The following is a 20,508-nucleotide window of genomic DNA, read 5'->3' as shown; positions in this document are numbered from 1 at the left end:
TTTCTCCTTTCCCTTTCTTTGAGCTATCTTTATGCTGTCTTCCTCACTCTGGTTTTTCATTCTCTGTTTTGTATGGGGTCCTTATTGCTTTTCTAACTTTTTCATCAAGCTTCTGTCTCTTCCATTTACCTCCTTTATCTCTTTACCAACCCTTTATGTTTTTATTCCCTGTGCCCTGCAGTTCTTTATCATTAACTACAGTGCTTGTTCTCCTTTTTTCCCCTGTATCTCCATTCTTCAGTAGAAAATGTCACTGAGATATAGGGCATTTTTTAGCAGCACAGTGTTGTTGCAGACCTGATCCACTCCATTTAAATCGCCATTTCTATTTCAGTGTATGCAGCTTTTGCTACTAATTCCTTTGAAGTGTGAAATCCATTGTTCTGGTGAAATACTGGAGTACTGCACTGTGGGGGGAAAAAGCCCTATCTGTAATGGAATTTTAACTTGCTAAATCAAAATCACAATGTTGGACAGATATGTAAATAATGAGTTATTTATACTAGCTGTCGCTCTACCTTATCTAGGAAATAATTCAGTAGTTCTTATACACAATTGTGGCTGGCATGTATTTTGATGTATGATAACTGTAAAACATTATCAGTGTCAGAAACTATACATACATCATTTTTCACTTTAATGCAGCTGAAAGTGCTGAGAACAAAGGCTCACAACCGATGCAAATCTTCTGATTAACGCAAAGTTTGAAGTGTGTTGTGCACAAGAGACCCTGCACAGCCTTGTTTCACACAGTTTATGAGAATATGCAGAGGAATTTGTAGCTGAGAATTAAGAGGAAAAAAATCATTAATGTTTTGGAATTGATTAGACCTGTATCCAACTGATTGCAGGCATTCTTTGTGTGCATTAAAACTCAGCATTCATAGAATTTTAAGTACATTGCAGTAGTTTGTTAAGTATTTTTGTAACAACATTTTCTTTCCCTCTATTTAAAAAAAAAAAACAACCATGGTAATCCAGGCATTCTGACTCATTTTATGTATTTGAAGAGACTAAAAAGTTGCTGCATTCTTGGAGCGTATACTCAAAGTTTTATTATGTGGTCCTAATTTTCTTCTTTCCTATGTCCTTTATCCACATGGAGCGATAGGAAACCGCTGTTAAACAGGTTGTGGAAAATTATAATATCCACTTTCAAACTGTGATCTTTGTGTCTGCCCGTGCCAAGCGTGCCGGACACCCTGGCTCGTTAGACCTGTGCAGCAGGATGAGGTGCCCAGGCAAGCAGTCCGGGCTGGCGTGCCCAGCTGAGCTGCGCACCCACTTGCCCACTCGCCCACTCGCTGGCGTGAGCTGCATACCCCGCGCCGCCTTTTCTTCCCTCCCCACCATGCAGCCTGCGACCCTTACTCTTCTACCGCACTGCACCCGTAAGAAAAAGATGATCAGGATGTGAAGAGGTACAGAAACAATGTCCGGGCTGCTGATTTCTCTTAAATTTCATAGTAAAGCGAATGCTGAGTGAAATGGCAGGACAGATTTCCAATATGTTGTCCCTTGATGGAGACAGTCTCTTTCCCCGATGCCCATTTCAGCTGTAGGGATTTCCAAACATCATACAGTAGACATGCAGAATCTTAGGAAAGTTGTACATCCCAGGGGATATATAACTTAGATACAGAACCTTGGGAATGCTGTGTGTCCCAGCGGACCAAGGTCCAGATGGATCTGGTTCAAATTGCTCTGAATACCTTGTCTTTTTCTATATGCTCTTCAGCATCAAGTTACAGAGGCAGAAATGCACAAAGTAACCGTACAGTATTATAAGCATCCCATATAGATTTCTTAAGAGTCAACCCACCTACTATGCCAAAAGTATAATCAAGCCAAAGGATCTAACCTGGAATGAAATAAAGAGACAAAATTTTGAAATTATAACTCTCCTGAACAGCGACAGATACTGTCAGTTTTAGTAAGACAATTTTGGTCAACACTTCTTATTCTAAAACACACTTTTGGGCTTGTTAATTTTATTTACAAAAAGGTGTGATATTTACTGTGCAAAATGTATGCAACCATGAATTAATTTTCTCTTACATTTAAACTTTCCATTATAGCGGGAATGGCACAGGAACTTGCCCCAGCTCTCTTCAGAGGTGTACTAAGATAGAATTTTCAGATACACAAAACATTTTTGAGATTTTAGAAAACTTGTTTTGCCTTTGTACTCTTTTTCTCAAGACCTATAAGAATGTGATTTCAGAGGAATTAAAGTAGTGGGCATGCAGCTTCCCACTAGCTCAGGGTCCAGCTACCTATGGAAGATCAGGGAGAGGAGAGATAAAATCTTTTATAAGGATGTGCCAAAACACCTTTGGTTTGTTTAGTGTGAGGGTAGGTCATGAACTAACAAAAGAAGTGCAACTAAATTTAGATGAAATTGTACAGAAAATATTTATTTTCTGGAATTAGCATTTTATTTCCCAAGCCTAGTCTTGATCACAAACTGCCTTCTCTTGTGTAGGTGTGCAATCCATTTTGTGTAGGTGTGCAATCCCACATGGCCTGAGACAACGAGCATGTTGCAGAGTGCAGAGGTTCTTCCCACCCCCCCACCCCCTCACCCTCCTTTAAGTTCCCTTTTTGGCCCCAGTCCATCAAAGCTCCATAACAGTACTTTTGTAATCAGTTCTGTAAGTTTGTCTCATTGTTTTAATTTTTACAAGATGGGGTTTTGCAAAAAATACATGAGTCAGTTCTTTCTCACACCATTTTCACACTCATGCAGCAAAATTAAACTGTCACAAAATGTTCTTCTGCTTTCTCTGCTGATATCTTGTGCTTTGAAATGGAGAACTACATCTCTTTCTCCTTTCATCTGTTGCAAAGATGCAAAACACCCTGAGGTTCAGGGTAAAGATTTAAAACCATAAGGACAGTTTCTTGTGAGTTCAGAAATGCCTTTTATGTGCGTGAATATATGTACGCATGTGCATCCTGGGAGGAATGAACCTGAAGAAAAAATACAATATGGGGTTATGTGGGTTGATATTTGCTTTGCACAGAAGGGCAGCCTTACGCACAAGTTCTCGTTTTACACGGGTGTGTGTCTGTAAGAGTTCCTATGCTTCCTATGGAAGAAGGTCATGACTTTGGCCAGCTCCTTGTCAGTAAAAACTCATCACTTCACGTTTTTATCTCCTTTTGAAATACTGTCCTGGTATTTTCAAGTGCCTTCTGCTATATACTAGATAACACGCAGCTTTAAAGGCGATCATTTTGAACTTAATGACTTCCTCCTACCCTTCTGTTCTGCTTGAGATAGGAGACAGAGCTGTTTTCATTTTTTCCTGACTTATTGTCAGGTGATCATTTCAGGAATGTTGCAGTTATTACAGGCACCTCAGTAAATGTAAAATGTCATTGCTATATTCTCCTTGAACACAGCAATTACTAAAACCTAGATATCCTTGGAGCACCATTTTAGTTTATAGAGTGGTGAAGAATTAGGATAGCTGGTTTAAGAAACACTTACTAGAAAATATGTGTGTGAAGTACTTGTTGAAAACTCAGGTCTACTGTTTTCTTCATCTATGCAGGGTGAACTCTCTTCTGCTTTCCATAATGAATCATTATGTTGCTTTGCAGTTTTTCCCCATATCTCACAAGATCCCACGCAAGCTTTGAAAAAATCACCAAGACAAAAAAAAAGAAAAAGAAAAAGAAAAAGCAGCCAATTTAAATAACATACCCAGGGCTTATTTTCTTCCTCCGTTTGCTATGAAATCCCAGAAAAAAAATCATGTATGAGCAGTTTTCTATAAATCTTACGCTAAATAACTGTTAAACAACAGAAGGAAAATCCTAAGGATGGGAACATGCAAATACCCTGAAGAAAATACAGCTCTCTGAGGGGCAGACACTCAAACTTTTTATGAAGTTCAAGGAATCTTTCTAAAGTTACAAAGCACCTTGAGACAGAAATACCTTCTTGAAGCATCCAGGCTGCTGCTAGGCAGCAGATCATAAATTATGGAATGCATAGATTTTCAGTCCTCACACCATTTTTATGTCTGGCAGAATAACTCTATCTGTTATATCTTGTTGCTACCCAAGAAGATTTATTAAGGTGAAAAGCGCTGTATCTTTACTGAAAGAATAGCAGAGTACACTTACTATATATATATGTCCTATCTATAGCAGTTTATATTTGTGCAGGAGGCTTAGACAGTGTATTTTTTCCTGACTTGAGCGATAAATTTTTGGAAATCCTCAGGAACAGTGATCTGGAAAATATATTTTCCTCACAAGGCTCTAATATTTTGTTTAGCCAGCGGCTGCAGGATCCCATAAATAGTACATGTTTTTAGCAGATATAAAGCACTTTTGGAGACTGACTGCTAATGGCAAGATATTTGATGAATAGATTACTCCAAAAGATGAGATAAAAAAATCTTGCGGACTTTTTTTCTTAACCTTTTAGGGTTGTGCCCTTTTGCCAGAGGGTCTGAAAAAGACAGGACCACAATGCGTTAAGATATTGCCAGGGTCGTGCCTTTGGTAGTCACAGTTTTGATAATGCTATTTTGCACCAACAAGGTTAGTTTCTAGGAAAAAATTGATTATTCCTGTTGTGCTCTACAATATGTAGCGAATAAAATTATTGTTCATAGCTGTACCTATTCCTGCCCTTTTCCTGCCTCAATAAAGGCTACTGAAATAAGGAATTTTGAAAGGGAAAGATACCTGGGGCTAATTGTTGATAAAAATGTATAACATATAGCTTGTATTGGTGTTAAGATGAGGTGGTGAATACACTTAAGTGACTTGAATAAGAACGGTGATTTTTTTGATTAAACTGTCTTATTTGATAAGGTGAGGGGCATCAAGAAGAAAAAAATATTTCTGTATCTTTTACAATTTCTCCTTTTGCCTTTTCAAAGAGAATATACTTCTCTTGCTCAGGAGCTGATGGTCTTGTGTAGCAGTTACTTAGCATAAACTAAAGAAAATTAGAGAAAAGTCATTGACCAGAAAATTCTTAGCCCTACCAGTCGTTTTAACTACTAACATAGAACTGCTATCATCCCTGGAGGTATTTAAAAGGCATGTAGACATGATGCCGAGGGACATGGTTTAGCAGTAGCCTTGGCAGTGTCAGGTTTACAGTTGGATTCAATGATCTTAAAGGTCTGTTCTAAGCTAAATGATTCTACAATTTTGTACAACTTATTCCACAACTTTTCTATGTTTTCCCTCTGCACATAGTCCCCAGGCATCACTCAGTTGTTTGGCACCATGTTAATTTTTATGCCTTTTTCAGTGCCCGCTTGACCTCAATATTACAATACATATTTTTTCATAGAAAGCACAATTTTACTGAAAATACTAAAAGAAAAAAAATGCCAAAAAGGTCTTGAAGAAATGATACTTTTGCAACTAGACAAATGTGCTTTCTGTATTTTTCCATCTACCTCTTATGAAAAAATGAGAATGTTACACACAGTACGAAAAAGGCCATATGGAACAGCTGTCTTCAGAATGATGCTTGAATAGTTTTGTCCTGATGAAGTATTGCTACAATACATCAACAAAATGCAATTTCTCTGAGGTAGTTGCTACTCACCAAATACTGCAGCCTAGGAAATAATCTCTGCTTCTTTTCAGCTGAATGATCTGGGGACTAGAATGATAGTAGGTAGGCTACAGAACTCTCCAGAATTCATTTTTATAAATATGGTTGATAAGAAAGGCAACTGTTTGAATTTCAGACATATTTCAAGAAAAAGCATATACAAATTTAGATGATTAAGCTTTTACATTTTTTTGCATATTTGCTAAGCTACACTCCACATACACTTCTCCAACATATGTTATAGTGAGAGAAAGTCAAAGATAGACCTTTACAAGTAAGCTGTTGCTTGAAAAATTGTTTGATGTGAAATTTTCCCTGGGAAAAAATTCGTACCTGGCCTTTTAAACATCTTATATTCAAAACATAAGTAGGTTTTTCATACTGAAACTGCATTTCAAATGGCGTATTATACTGTGTCCTGAAAGAGGCTCCAGGTGGCTGAGGCAATGAATAGTCTTTCTCAAAGCAACCTGAAGTACCGCTGATGTTTGTCTTAATTTTATGACAGAAACCAGAAGAAATGGTCCTGTGTCTTTACTTACAATTAACTCTTTTTGATCATTAATGCTTTCCTCCCTTCATATGCATTCTTCACCCTATTGCCTTTTCTGCAAATTCACTGTCAGTGATCACATCAGCCTACTACATCCATGACCTCTACAAAACTCCTGCTATTTCAGAGTGTGGTTACTCTTGCATTTCTTTAACCCCAGCTTTGTATCAGTGCAGTTACAGCATGGAGGAAAAGAATAAAACTAGCAGATGTAAATTTGTTATCTTTTATAGAGACATTAGGTTTTATATCATCAGTGGTCAGTTTCCTGTTAATTTAATGAATGTGGAAAATATTTCAGCTTTATAAGTACACTTCAGTTCTAGACCAATATCTCATCAAGCGTGTGATATCAGCGTGATTCAGGTTGCATTAATTGGTTATCTTTGGGATCTTCTCCTGATACAGTAATAAATTCAAATTTTATCTGCACCTATAGTGACTGAAATTCACCCGTGAAATTTATCTAATCCTTACAGTCACGGTATGCTGTTTAATAGAATATTGCTATTATTTAAAAGCCAACAGATTTTGATAATTCATGAAGCGACATAGGTCTGGAAAACAAAACTGTTTATTTTATCCAGATACAGATCAAATATGTAAGTGCACTTAGAAAACATACAGTTACCAGAGTGCTGAGATTAAAGCATAACTCTATTCATGTGATTTGTTGATGCTTTTATTTATTTTGTGCATTTTTTAATATTAAGTCCTTATTTCAATTCCCAGGGAGATCTCTAAAATTCAAAGCTCAATCTTTGGGTCACTGAATCCTGCAACTTAATATTTTTCATAATATATCTGCTTAAGGTTTCACCTCCTTTTTTTTTTTTTTTAAGTGTTGTAACACACACCAAAGCAAAAATACTTTTCAAATACTTAGTTGGCAAACAGCCTAGCCTGCATAAATGATTGCTTTCAGCTGTGTTTGTGATGATTTTCTATTGCAAATGCTAGAGGGAGCAGCACGGGTAATGGATTATTCTAGTGGGTGCTCACAGGCAGGGAAAAAAATGCTGGTGAATTTACTTCTGCTGTTGGGTTTGGCTGCAGCGCTCACAAGGTCACAGAGCTCCCGAGCCAGACGAAGGCTGGGGATCGAAGTGGGAGGTCAGGGCTCTGCTGCACTGCAAGGCCAGGTGAGGGGGGACCACGTGCAGTGACAAAGCCAGCAGAGATGGTGGCTTCCCCCCAGTGCCACAGTGCCCCAGTACCCAGCTGGGACCAGCAGGTCTGGCCAGGGCAGCCAGGTACAGCCCAGTGATGGCCGCGTGCTTGGGGTCACCAAAGGAAAAGGGACAGCCCCCAGCAGTGCTGGTTTTGAGAGGGCTCTGCAGCAAGGCACAGGCTGTGTGAACACTGTTAGCAAGCTGTCACCTCTGTGCCACCTGCCCCTTCTCGCAATTCCACCTTCCTATAAGCAGCTAATAATTCCCACGTGATATCTATCGCAACAAGTACCTAAGAAAGTTAGAATAGGTGTGCACTTCCTTGATTTAGAAGTTTATCAAAGACAGACACCTAATTAGTCTGTCATAATATGGCAATGAAAAAATGATGTAATATTTAATCCTTTTTTCTATTTACTTCCACATCTATAATTAATATTTCTGCACATAAGGTACCTGAGACTTGCCTGTTACTAAGGTCACATAATGAGACATACAGCTGCCTGGATCACATTCCCTTTTTTCAGCTGTTATTACTGCTTGCTGTTCATTAACTCTGTGCTTAGTTCCTGATTTGATAGATTTATTAATAACCTTAATATGTGATTTTAAATTATACTAGGTTCGTTTAGAGTCCTGGGGTGGAGATTATGTGATGTAGTCAGGAGACTTAAAATCCTCTGTGTTTTGATCTTACTGTTGGTGTAATTTAATTTTCAATATTCTTAAATTATTTGCCTTTGCACCTTTGACACCATATTGGATGCCATAATCCTTATCTAAAACTGATGCAAATTGTTCATTTAGATTCAAGTCATAAATCTCAATTAGCTTCAGGCTCCAGGCTGTCTTTACTGAAAAAGATGCCCCAGTTCTTTTTTTCTTATTCCTTTTTTACTAGATTTACTAAACCGAAAACTTTCTTTCAGCTTCTTTCACATAGTCCAGTTTAGCTCATTTTATAGTTACTTTCTTTTTTCTTTCCACTTCCATGACATACTTTTCTTTTTTTAATCTGTCTTTTTTTTTAATTATTCCAATATCTTTCACTATCTGTTTATTGAGATTTTTTAATCTCCATTTAACCAATTCTTAATTTTTCAAATATGTACTTTGCAATCTAGAAGCTTAACTAGTTATTTTTCTTTCACTCTTCAATAGTATTCACAATCATATATCACTTTGGGATACAATGCAAAACTCCCTTTGAGTATCTGTTTTATTGATAGCATGTATTTTCTCTGTCTCCTCCTGCATGTATGTCTGTTAACATAAAAAATGTCAAAACAGGATGTCAGTGTAAGACTAATGAAACTATACATATATTTGTGTTTTTTTCCGGTGTAGTAGGAACTTAAATATCTAAAGAATGTGCATTTTCCAGGTGCATAAATGCACTGTTAATATTAATAAAAAACTGAGAAAATTAAGATGGTAAATAAGCAACTAAAAAAAGATGAAGACTTTCTTTATTCTAGTAACTGGTTGTGTGGGTTTTTTTCTTTCCTATAAATAATATATCGACAACCCTTGATACCATCATGGGAGAGAAAATTCAAATGCCTCAGATCTATAAAATCCATTCTGTTCTACAAGTACCCTGAAAAGCAATAACACTGTTTACTATTATTACTCCATGTTGATGCTAGGAGTCTTTTACCTCCCCTAGGTCCAAATTACTTACAAGCAGTGTAATGAAATTAGTTAATCACTTGCCACTGAAATAAAGATAACGAGGGCACACCTGGGAAGTTTGGTATTAATGCCTGGGCTTGGCTCAGGAGTGCGCTCAGGAAACATCCCTGGCTCATTCTCCTGTACCGCGCCTGGGCTGGCATCTTGCCACAGTCTTGGACCGCATGCAATGAACTGCTCCGGGATAAAATTAAACTGGAAGATGTGACCTCGGAGCCCATACAAAGCACCCCAGCTACAACTGGGTGTGCAATTCACTGCATGATGTCCAAAATAAAAGAGCTCTGGTGTGCAGGGTATAGACCTCAGCTGCTCAGCTTTATTGGTCTCTTCCACACAGCCTATATTACTTGCTAAGGTAGAGACAGCCACTGATTCCTTTGTAAAACATAAGTACAATATTAATTTTAAAAAAATTCAGGAAGGAAACATTTTATAGGAGACTAACATATTCAGTGTTAATCACATGACCGTACTTTCATTCTTCCAGAACTGAAAATGAAGTCCACAGAACCCTAACCTGTTTTCTAAGCAGCACTATAGGACTTTGAGTCACAACTTCAATTCTAGTGTCACTGATATAAGCTGGAACTTCTATTGAATTGAACAGAAATAATGATAAGTTAATTACTTTGTTGATATCTGCAGTATTGTCAGCATTGGCTTTAATAGCACCAGTATTTAATTCTGTATTTGTAAAGGAAAAATGTTTTTCCAAATTGTTCATGTCAATAAAAGTACAAATGTGAGTAGAAGGGAAGCTCAGGAGGGGAAACAAAATCTGTAAGTGGTACGTTAGGTTTAAAACAATCCTCACTTCTCTAAAATAATATGTATTTAGGGGGAAATCTGGTGCAGATGCAATGGCAAGAAAGGGAAGTCATGAATTTAAATTATTAACATTATAACACTATTATAACTGTGAGAAGATTTTAAGTGCCTTGCAACAACTAATATTTTAGTTTCATAAAACGATGTGGACTTTGCAGGCTGCTGAGTTACTTTATAACTTGCTGTATGCTTTAGAAGGGACATAGTAAAAATAGTCATTTTGAGGGCTTTGGTCTTCCTGACAAAACGAGTCACCTATCTGTGTTAAAACATTATCCTGCCAAGGGTCTGTGCTTTGAAACCCTTCCTCCTTGCACCTAAAGTATCTTACTGACAGTACTGATAGTATTAGTTTTCCCTCACTTTCTAAAATTCACGGAAGGCCTAGGATCATGTGGGAAAAGTGATGGATGAGCCAAAACATTAGCTTCAGAGATTCTTCTTCCTGACACCATTTTGCCCGCTAGCCTCTCTTTCACCTAAGCAAAGGAAGAATTCATATTTGCATTACTGACAACTGTCATTTTTGTATGTTTATTTTACTGACTGTCAATTTTTAACTTTCTCAAGATGTCCTTCAGGATGTAATACTCATCCACAGTGACATCACATTTCCTTCCTTGTCCCATTTAAACCAGGTTTATCTCGCTCAGTGAAACCATTTCTTAAAATACAAACGCATGTTTCTTTATGCTCCCTTGTAATTGATGGAAAAAAACAAGTCTCTGGAGAGTCATATGATTAATATGACTTAAATTTGTTAAGTGCCCAAAGCTACAAATGTATCAGAGACCTATGGGGATAGAACAAGTGCTTTTCATTTTCAGAAAAATAACCTGAGTTTTCTAGGTATTTCTCCAGCATTATTGACTGACCATCAATAGGACTACTGAGAAATGTGCCGCAAGCTCAGAGCAACTTAATTTTATACTGACCAAAGTTTTTAATTCTTCTGAGTATTTTTTTTCCATTGTGAGTTATGCTTTTCCTTCTCTCATGTGTTTTATACATATTGAGGTTAAGGTTTACTAGTAACAGTTAAAAAAAACACATACAAAAACACCTCAAAAAGTTTCAGTGATTTACAACATTTTCAATTATTTACGTCTAGCATGCAGTGTATTATTTCTGTTGCTCCTCCAGGTGATTGATGGTCTTCCTTGCTGACCACCGTTTATCACTTCTGCAGGTGATGCTTCATTCTGCACTTTATTTTTACAACCTTTTAGATAATGAAAAGCAGTTTTAAAACCTCCAGGCTGAAAGACAGCACCAGTTCAGTTGAGACTTCACGCTGCTATCATGGGGCAGCAGTGGGTGCAGGAGGTGGGCAGCCTGCCCATGGCGCTGCCCAGGGGAGGAGCAGCCATCAGAAGAGCTGGGGATGCTCATGGAGGCCCTGCGGAGGGGAGAGGCTGCCCCGCATAGGGGGAGGGTCAGTAAGAGCCTGTGCGGGCACGTGGAGGGTCCTGTTATGGGGAAGGCTGGAGTTGTGTGATTTCTGGTGGCAGAGGGGCACTTGCTTGTCCACCCACTGACCTGTGACTGCAGGGTAGGCTTGGTGGCCCCTGAGAGTGGCTACCTACTGGGGGAAATTGGCAGGTCTGGGGGGCATTGGGGCCACCCAGGTCTGAACCACACACTGACACCGCAGGGAAGCTGCAGGTGGTTGCTGGGGGGAGATCTGGGCTGGCAGGGGGTGTAAGGGCCTCTGCAGGCCCGGCCACACCATCTTGAAAGGTTTTCTGCTGGCCAGGGGTCACATCCAGGGCTCTGCTGAGAGACCACAGGGCTTGTGGAGCCCTTAGACTTAATGCTGCTCTGCGTCCATGTGGGAATCGCCGATGCTAGCAGGGGAGAGCCTGAGCTTACCCAGGGTGATCGCAGTGCGGAGAGGTTGAGGGAATCTGTTTTGTTCAGCCTGGAGGAGATTTTGGGAAGAGGGGAACACCTCATAGCAGCTGCTCAGTACCTACAAGGAAGTGATCAAGAAGATGGAGTCAGGCTCTTCACAGTGGTGCATGGCGGGAATATGGGAGGCAAGAGCTGAAGCTGAAGTGCAAGGTTCAGGCTGGATATGCAGAAACCCTTTTTCCATGTGGTGAACAGTCAAGCACTGGAACGGGTTGCCCACAGAGGTTGTGCAGTCTCTGTCCTGGGAAGTTTTCAAGACCTGACTGCATAAAGTCCTGAGCAACCTTGTCTGACCCCATAGTTCACCATCTCTTGAACAGGAGGTTGGACTAGGGAGCTTCTGAGGTCCCTTCCATCCTGCGAGCCTAGGATTGAATCATGATCCTATGTACTGTGCAGGAGTAAGAACTAAAATAAAATCTCTGAAACGCAACAGGATGGAGGTGATCTGGCATGTCAAGTGCTGTTAGCTTCATTTGTCATGTGTTGTCATATCACAACGAGCCATAACGTGATATGACTAAAGCAACCCAGCGCGGTACCTACAATTCACCTCACAGTGTGACAGATTTGATGGAAAGTATGAAATCTGACTGGTCTTCTGAAAAGTGAGAAGCATCTTTAAAACAGTTTCTATTCTAAATTCCTTTAAAATAGATTTACTGTAACGAAGTGAAAACCACCCAAGCCTTTGTATTTGCTTCAGAATTAAAGTTGCAAACCCCCTGCAATGTAGCAGGTTTTCAATCTAGGTTTAGCTATCGTGGACCTTCTGTCATCAAAAGTTCTGCTAAGCTATTAAGAATATTTTCATTTGAACATTTTGTTCTGGCAGGAAAAAAGAGACACTTATCACAAAGTAAAAGATTTCTCTTAACTCTGTGAGCAAAGCGTTAAATAGGTTAACATTTGGGCTCCTGTCAAGGAAAAAAAATCAACCAATTTCATTGGTTTCGCAGAAATAAAGTTTGCATTCTATGTTCCTGTTGAATCAGCACTGCTGTGCTGCCGGAGTTGCAAAGGGCAACCCGGTACACTTCCTGAAAGTGACCATAAATGTGTAGTATTGGATAATTTTTTTTTTTTTTTCACTTAACAGAAATGTCAAGAAGACAAGAGTTCAGGTTTCACATTAACCTTTAAATTTGCTTTGTTTTGGGCAACTGAAATCCTGAGCAACCTAGTAAAGCCCGTGTGTCTTTGTTTTGATCTGTGAGGAGAGGCTGTAGGACTGAGGCATGGAATCTTGATTTACGGCTCATTTCAGCTCGCCTGCAAAGACTTGGGTGCCCATACCTGCCTGCATGATAAGCTGGCCAGCTAACAGTTACATACTGGCTTCTGGCCATACTGTACTACCCACAGCGTGCCCATGCTCTCCTTTACATTAAATGGCTGAGGAAGACTTTGGCGTGCCTGTCCCTTCTCTGCAATGGAAACTGAATTTTTGTGCATGGTGGAATGACTAAAGGGCTAGTCAAAATGCCGTTCTGTGCTCTTCTGTGTTTCTAGATGGTAGAAAAAACTAGCTGAAGTACCCGTGAGCTACGATAACATGGGACTTCCCCCAGTAAATTTTGCATCTTTGTGTGACAACGTATGGCCGTATATCATGTCTATATTGTTACTTAGATGTAATAGTGGAACTACCCAGACAGGATCATGCATACAGTACTCAGAATTATCTGTTGCATCAGGAAGCAGTTTTGATGATTCAGAGAATGAATGGACACTGTATAGGCACTTTATAACACATGCACATCACAAAGAAATTTTTTCCACGGTGTTCTTAGCTGAAACAATCGATGTGTACATGAATTTTCTTGCAGGTATGGACAGAAGATAGAACAATAGTCCTGGAAGTATTCAAAGCTACATGCGTTCAGAATTCCCCTATTCATTCTTTACTGATTCCAGCATACATATTTTACACATATAAAGGGGGAATTTGTAGCAATTTAACTTTCCATGATGTGTGAATTTGTAGGAAGCACTTTACTCAGATATTCTGACTGGGCTCCTACCAAAAGCAAAGGATAACACGTCACACATTGTGTAGGAATGATGGGTGCGTGGGATATGTATTTTTTTCTTGTTTGTTACAGTTCCACCAGTTTCAACCAATTTTTTGACAATCTCAGAGCACCCACTTACCCTTCAACAAAACCACTTTGATGCAAAACATGATTAGTCAGTAGCTGCTTAGTGTAATTGCCAGAAATGTTGATGTTTACTTCTTTCCTAGAAGACTGCAATATGCTAGGAAGACCAGCTATTATCATGTCTTGAATGATAAAGTTGACTGGATCATTAATAAAATATAAGGTGACTATAGGCTCCATTTCTGTTTCTCTTTCACTTGGACCTACATTTGTTTTTCAGAGAGTGGTTAAGAAGCAATGTATGCTTATTGATTTAGTAGACTTCATTTTAATATTTATATGTGTATAATGACAGGTTTACATTATGCTATTCAGAGAAATGTATCCTTTGGCATTTGTTTTGCATTTTAGTCAATGGAACAAGTTACAGAATTGCTTAAACCTTTCTCATTACCCCCCACAGGACTTTAAGTGCTGGGTTAAAAATATTTTCCTAATGCTGTGCCTGCACTAGAAAGTTTCAGAGCTAGAGTATCTGGTGACATACGTATATACACATTGCTATGGCATATATGATTCCTTTTGCCAGTGCTTCATGTGATGATCAGAAAGATCTGCTGGCAAAAGACTTGTCATCCAGTATGTAGATGCCAGTGCTCCATGGATTGCTGTCTAGCACTTATGTTTTATGAGATTTTTACTGTGTGTTATGGCATGGCAGTAGAGTACTCAAGGAAATAGGACAGCAAAGGATTTAGTCGCCACAATATTTTTTTTTTGGTCTATCTCATAATTTTTTCTCTTTCCTTTTTTTTTTGGTCTTTTTGGGGTTTTTTTGTTTCTTTTTTTTTTGGGGGGGGGGGGTGTTGTTTTTGGTTTGTTTGTTGTTTTTTTTTTTAATTCTCTCAAATGTGAATTCCAAGAAAACAGCTACACCCTTGCCAGTGCCTGGTTATGCTTTGATTAACATGAAACCAGGAATACAGATGCTGTTAGGGCATCCAGTGTTTCATTTATCGAGCAGCTCCACCTGTGGTATTTCTCATGGATGGTCCGATGCTCCTGAGCAATCGGAAAATCAGAATGTGATGCTGTTTGGGGCTTATGAGTGAGTCTGGCAAAAACAAAAGGCCACATTTCCGGAATTTCTGCTGAAGTCCCCCAGCCATTTAGAACAACAGCTCTGTCCTGTGACAGCTGGTAAACAGATCACAATTATACTCTGGAAGCTTAAAAAACCTATTAAAAACCTAAACACTGTTAGTCAGTGGCTAACCTTTTCAGGCAGTCCGAGGCAGAAATGATTATCCTACAGTTGTGTCCTCCATTTTGATGAACAGAAATATGAATTTGAAAAGTGTGCAAGGCTTCAGGGATATGAAGTGGTGAAACTCCCCCAGGTTGCACAACCAAAATTTTCTCCCATCCCTGTCGTCTCTTTCAGGACTTAACAGAACAGAATACTTTTAAATCACTGTCAGTCCTGGCAATTACTGTAGTTGGTCTGTTGATGTTAACATTGACTGGGAAAGGGTTTGACGCTTGCAACTTCATCAATACTAGGTTTTTTGAGAATATATAATTACTAAAGGTTTTTCCAGAGCAGTGTTTTTGCATTAGTGATCTTAAAGTGTCAACAAGGCTGGTGGGAATTCAGTCTATTGTTTAAGAAACTGCAGACCACACATGTTCCCATCTGTGGTAAAAGAACTTCACCAAAAATACTATATTCTTCTGATTAAAGCCAGTTTAGAACAGCACTGGAGAAATATTTTCAGGGAGTCTCAGATAAGATGACTAATAAATGAAAATATTTCAGAGATGCTGTTGTTATGACAATGGAAAGGAAAACGCAAGACTTCCAAAATCCCTACATTTTTACTCATAAAACTTTCTGAATGCATGCAAAGCTTCATCCAGAGCTGCATGATAATTAACAACTCAAAGAAGACTTAAAGTCATTGTTAAAAGCTGGGGTTTGGAAACTGTTAGAGGAGAATGCTTTTGCATATTCTTGAGTCTAGGTATGAGGTTTGTTCAGTAAATGTTGTTATATTTGTTATAAAAGACAGTGTGGGATACTAATTATTAAGATTCCTGGACAATATAGTTGAAAACTGTGAAGAAGATGGTCATTCAGGAGGACAAGTATACTGTGGGACATTTGTGGGAGGTCGTTCTTTGAAATATTTTCTGTAACACTGTAACACTAAAAACACGGCATTTTTCAACTCTTCTACGCCTAATCCCCATAGTTCACCAAAGCACCATGTTGACTTCAAGTTAATTAAATGTTTTTCTTTCTTGTTTATTTATGATCCCTTTCAAGTCATTATGACTTATAAGATTTGCTGTATTGAAAAGTTACATTGCTTCTTGATGACTGTATGATAGAAAGAAACAAGTCTGTAGCCTTAATTTAAAAGCAAAAATCCCAAAGTATTTGGAAAAGATACTGTGAGAACCTGTTAGGAATATCTATGCATTTTTATTTTTTTGGTAGAAAATAACAAGTGCTCAAACCTGAAAAAATCTGTGGGTGTTTAACTGGAGGATTTCAGCTACTGGAGGTAGGTGAAGCACTAAGAGCATTCGATTTAGCTACCAAGTTTTATGAAGTTTATGGGAAATCCCAGTTAGTGAGCCCTCTAGTCCTGGTGAATTTTGATGTAAATTGGTCAGTGGATTTGGCAGCTGTGTGGATTTCTGTGCAAAATGGTTCTTTAATGGCCCAGGATCAGGTAAGACACCTTGGCTTACCTTTTTGCCCTGCCTTAGGCAGCAGGTCTGTTCTGAGGCATGTCCCCAGGCGATGGCAACACGAAAACAGTGCTGGAGAACTGTCGTCTTAATCCTACCTTCTCTTTGTTGTTAACAATGAACGTGATATGGTTGCAGCTGAAAAGCTGATGAAAGCGCAGGTGTAGTTCCCCAGACACGTGTGTGCACTGACATTCACTTACACAGGAAGGCTGCTGCGGTGGAGGGGGCGGTGGGAGGAAAGAAGAAATAGCGGGGTGTGGGAATTTTCCAACCTGTAGGCTTGTAGCATTGGAAAAGCAATAAAGTTTCCTGTAATGGGTGATCCAGTGGACCTTCTCTGGAGCAGTAGTCATGGCAACACCTTTGCACTGGACCGGTAGCTCTAAAAGCCCTGAGTGCTGAATGAATGTATGCAAGACATTTGTATGCATTTGTTAAAGAGATGAAGATTTAATGTTGTTGTTTAAAATCAAGCTTCTAGTATTTTAAAGTCAACCAAATAAATATAAAGACATTCTTATTTTTTTATGTTAAAATACATTCTTAATCTGGTAAACCTAGATTTAACCTTATTTGATAATTTTCCCGCCAATGCACATTCTGGTATTTGTTCAGCCAGACCCTGTTACTAATTGAAGTTGCATTCAGACCTGTCAAGCAATCAAAAAAGGTATTCAACTTGCAAGTTACTCAGCCCACTTCTCTGTGAGCTGTGACACTGTGTCAAGATGTCCCTTATTGGCAGTCACCATTCAGCATGGCCCAGAACTTCCATGATGTGAGCCTCGTGTAATGCGAAGTCCTTACTCGTCCTTATGATGCCCTTCCATAGGAAAAGAAAATGACATTAGTCTTGACACATGCAACCAACCTGAATAAAAACTGCCTTGATCCTGGATACAGGAGCTGTCATTAAACAAGGAGCTCTGAGGTGGATGCACGGAAAGGAAGGTTGGTTTTTTTTCCCCCTGGTATTGTAAATTTATGTAGTGCAAACGAGGGGACAGAAATTGTCTGAATTTATTACTTCTGATAATCTGATTATTTGGCATTATCTTTCTAGTATTTTCTGTTTTGTGCAGGATATAACCAGAAAAAACCCTTCTGTATTTTATTTAACACTGACATTTCCCATTGATAGAAACAAAAATTGCAGTCTACTGAACAGCATCCACATTTCACTGCAAAGACAATAAGTCAAATCCTTGAGGGAGGATTGTATTTTTATGAGACATTTTTCATATCTTTTATTCTCTTAGGGTCAAAGAATCATTACAACTTCAACACATAATTATCTTTATCATCCAAAAGTAATTTACATTTAACAAGAATATTTAATCACTTCATTGCTTGAAAAAAACAAATGAAATACAGTGTCTTATGCCTAGGCTGCCTGAAAATCTTGCTTGCAGTTATTCCCTGTTATGAGCCAAAGAACAACCACTGTTTGAAATCCCTAGCTTCTGTTTTATTTTTATTTTCCTAATACTCTTTAAAGCGTTTCTACTGCAATCAGGAAATGGAAAACAATAGAAAACAATTTAATGGTTGAAACCCCTCTAAGTTATAGCTAAAAGATTGGAACTTTCAGGAGTTCATTATCTTGCATCTGAGGTAAATATGCAACAAAGATATTTAGCTTCAGATCTCTTTTCTGTACTTATATCTCTGAGATATAAATATATCTCAGTTGCATTTTTATTTCACTTCAGTAGAAGTTTTGCCTTCAGAAGGGTGGATTCCCCACTCACGTATTCAGGTGGTAGCTGCATGGAGTGGTTTGGAAATGTAAGATCTTGGTTGTCAGCAGAAATAAAAGGTCACCCTTCATTTTGGAAAGCAGGATTTCTAAGGCTAAAGATGGCTGTGGTGGGTAGGTAATGTTAAATCACTTACTTTGACTTTTCCTTATGTGTTCTGTGTGACAGTGACATTGTTTGTAAAATCCAGTCATGACATATAGGAGAGGAAAATGGGCAGGGAGACATGCAGAAAGCTTCTGCTGCTTGTGTTCCTTCACTAACCAAAATCCGTTAGAAATAGTCCACACCAACAAAAAGCAAACTTGAAATTGGATTTAAGTTATAAACAAACTAATCTGTCTGTAGATACCCATGTGCATACTAAATAGGGATTCCTCAGGACTCTCCTTGAATTTACCATGGAACATGTAGAAATACCTTAAATTAAAAAAAAATATATCTGAATGATATTGGGTATTGGCATGTGGCAGAAGTGGACAAACAACTACTTTAGTGAATATTTATATTGTAATAGCATAGAAGACTCCCACATAGGAGTTACTGACAGATGTATGGAATTCCTGCCCCCAGTACTTTACAGACCAAATACCAGACTGTGGGATCAGTTCCATACCACCTAAATTATAACCAGCACAGAAAGCTTTGTGCCATTAAAAAAGCACAGCCATGCAGGGCCCATGGCTCTGCGTGTGGTAACAGCACAGATCCACCCTCCCCGTGTCACACCTGGGTACTGGCGTGGCAGCAGGGATGTCCCTCAGGGCTGGCAGCACAGCACGCGGGCATGGAGGTGGCCCTTTGACCATCTGCTTCAAACCTGGGACAGTAATAACTGCTGTGACCATGGTAGCTACAATTACCCTGCCTTCACTTTGAAGCTTTGTTGCAGGAAGATGCAATGTACTTCAGCCTGTATGGTGGTAATGCAAGTCACATCTTCTTAACATCAAAATTGTTTATGGATTCTTTTCTAACCTAACATGTTTTTATTTTTGATTGTTTGTGAATGAAACATTTTGAATTGGTATAAAGCCTGCTAATACATTGGTGAAGCTATGCTGAATAAAATATTTTACATGGAGTAAAACCCCAGCAGGTTTGAAGCTTTTGTCTGATTTTGTAAAAAATAATTATGTACGTCTTCCTTGATTTTTCTGTCACAGTGAAGAACTTAGATCTTGAATTTGCTAGCTGGACCCTGTAGTCAGACAGTGTCAAGGACTTTATTTACCACTGTGATTGAAAGCTCTTTCCTTTCTGCCTTAGGGCTTCTATGCATAATTCTGACAACTTGCTCTTTATCAAAGAAACTGTGTGAATCTTTAAAACTGCTGCTTTCCTTATTTACTTGCAAGGTTTGAATATCAAGTTCCAAGAGGAAGGGAAAAGTCACATGAAAGGAAAATTTCAAGGTAATTTAAAACCAGAGGAGGGAGGTATATATTTTTCGGGCCTTTACAATCTTTGCTCTGCACTCCTGGTTTGCCTTTCAGTTACAGTTCTCTGAGTCTCCTTCCGGCTGTGCTGATGCAATATCCTCTGTGCTCTTCTTTGTGCTCCACCTGTTCCCAACAAAGCCAAGGAATCACTGTGCTTCATACACATGTTGCCTTAAATCCATCAGATAGGCTACGTATTTCATGGGGCTTTTCACTGGTCTCTTTCCTCAGGAGTCAGGGGGTCCCTCATTATGGAGTTTCCAGTGAAGCTAAGAGTAGTATTTTTGATCCTAAAAAATCTCACTTGGTCTGGAACCCTATCCACGGTGGTGCTGCCAGTGGTGTGATGAGCGGGTGGCTGGCTGGCTGTTCTGTGGCCATAACCAAGGAGACCAGGTGTTTAAGGGTTCTTAACTTGACATCTTTGAGAAAGCGTTCATTTATGCACTAGAACTTTCATGGATTTTATTGGAAAATTTCCTTCTGAAACAAGGGTGTGTTCCTGAATCAGGGTGGATTTTGTTCTGAAAGAGCTTCAAGCTCTGGCAACCTGCAGGGTACCGTAGATAATATATCATTTATCTGTAAAAAAGGTAGCTTAGCTACTACAAGTATTCTCAGTCACAAAGGCACTGTGGTTTGTGTGAATTAATTCACTGTATTTTTCAGAGCACAAGCAC

The sequence above is a fragment of the Falco naumanni genome, chromosome 1 (assembly GCF_017639655.2).
Source record: "Falco naumanni isolate bFalNau1 chromosome 1, bFalNau1.pat, whole genome shotgun sequence".
NCBI lineage: Eukaryota > Metazoa > Chordata > Aves > Falconiformes > Falconidae > Falco > Falco naumanni.
This window is presented reverse-complemented; position numbering follows the sequence as displayed.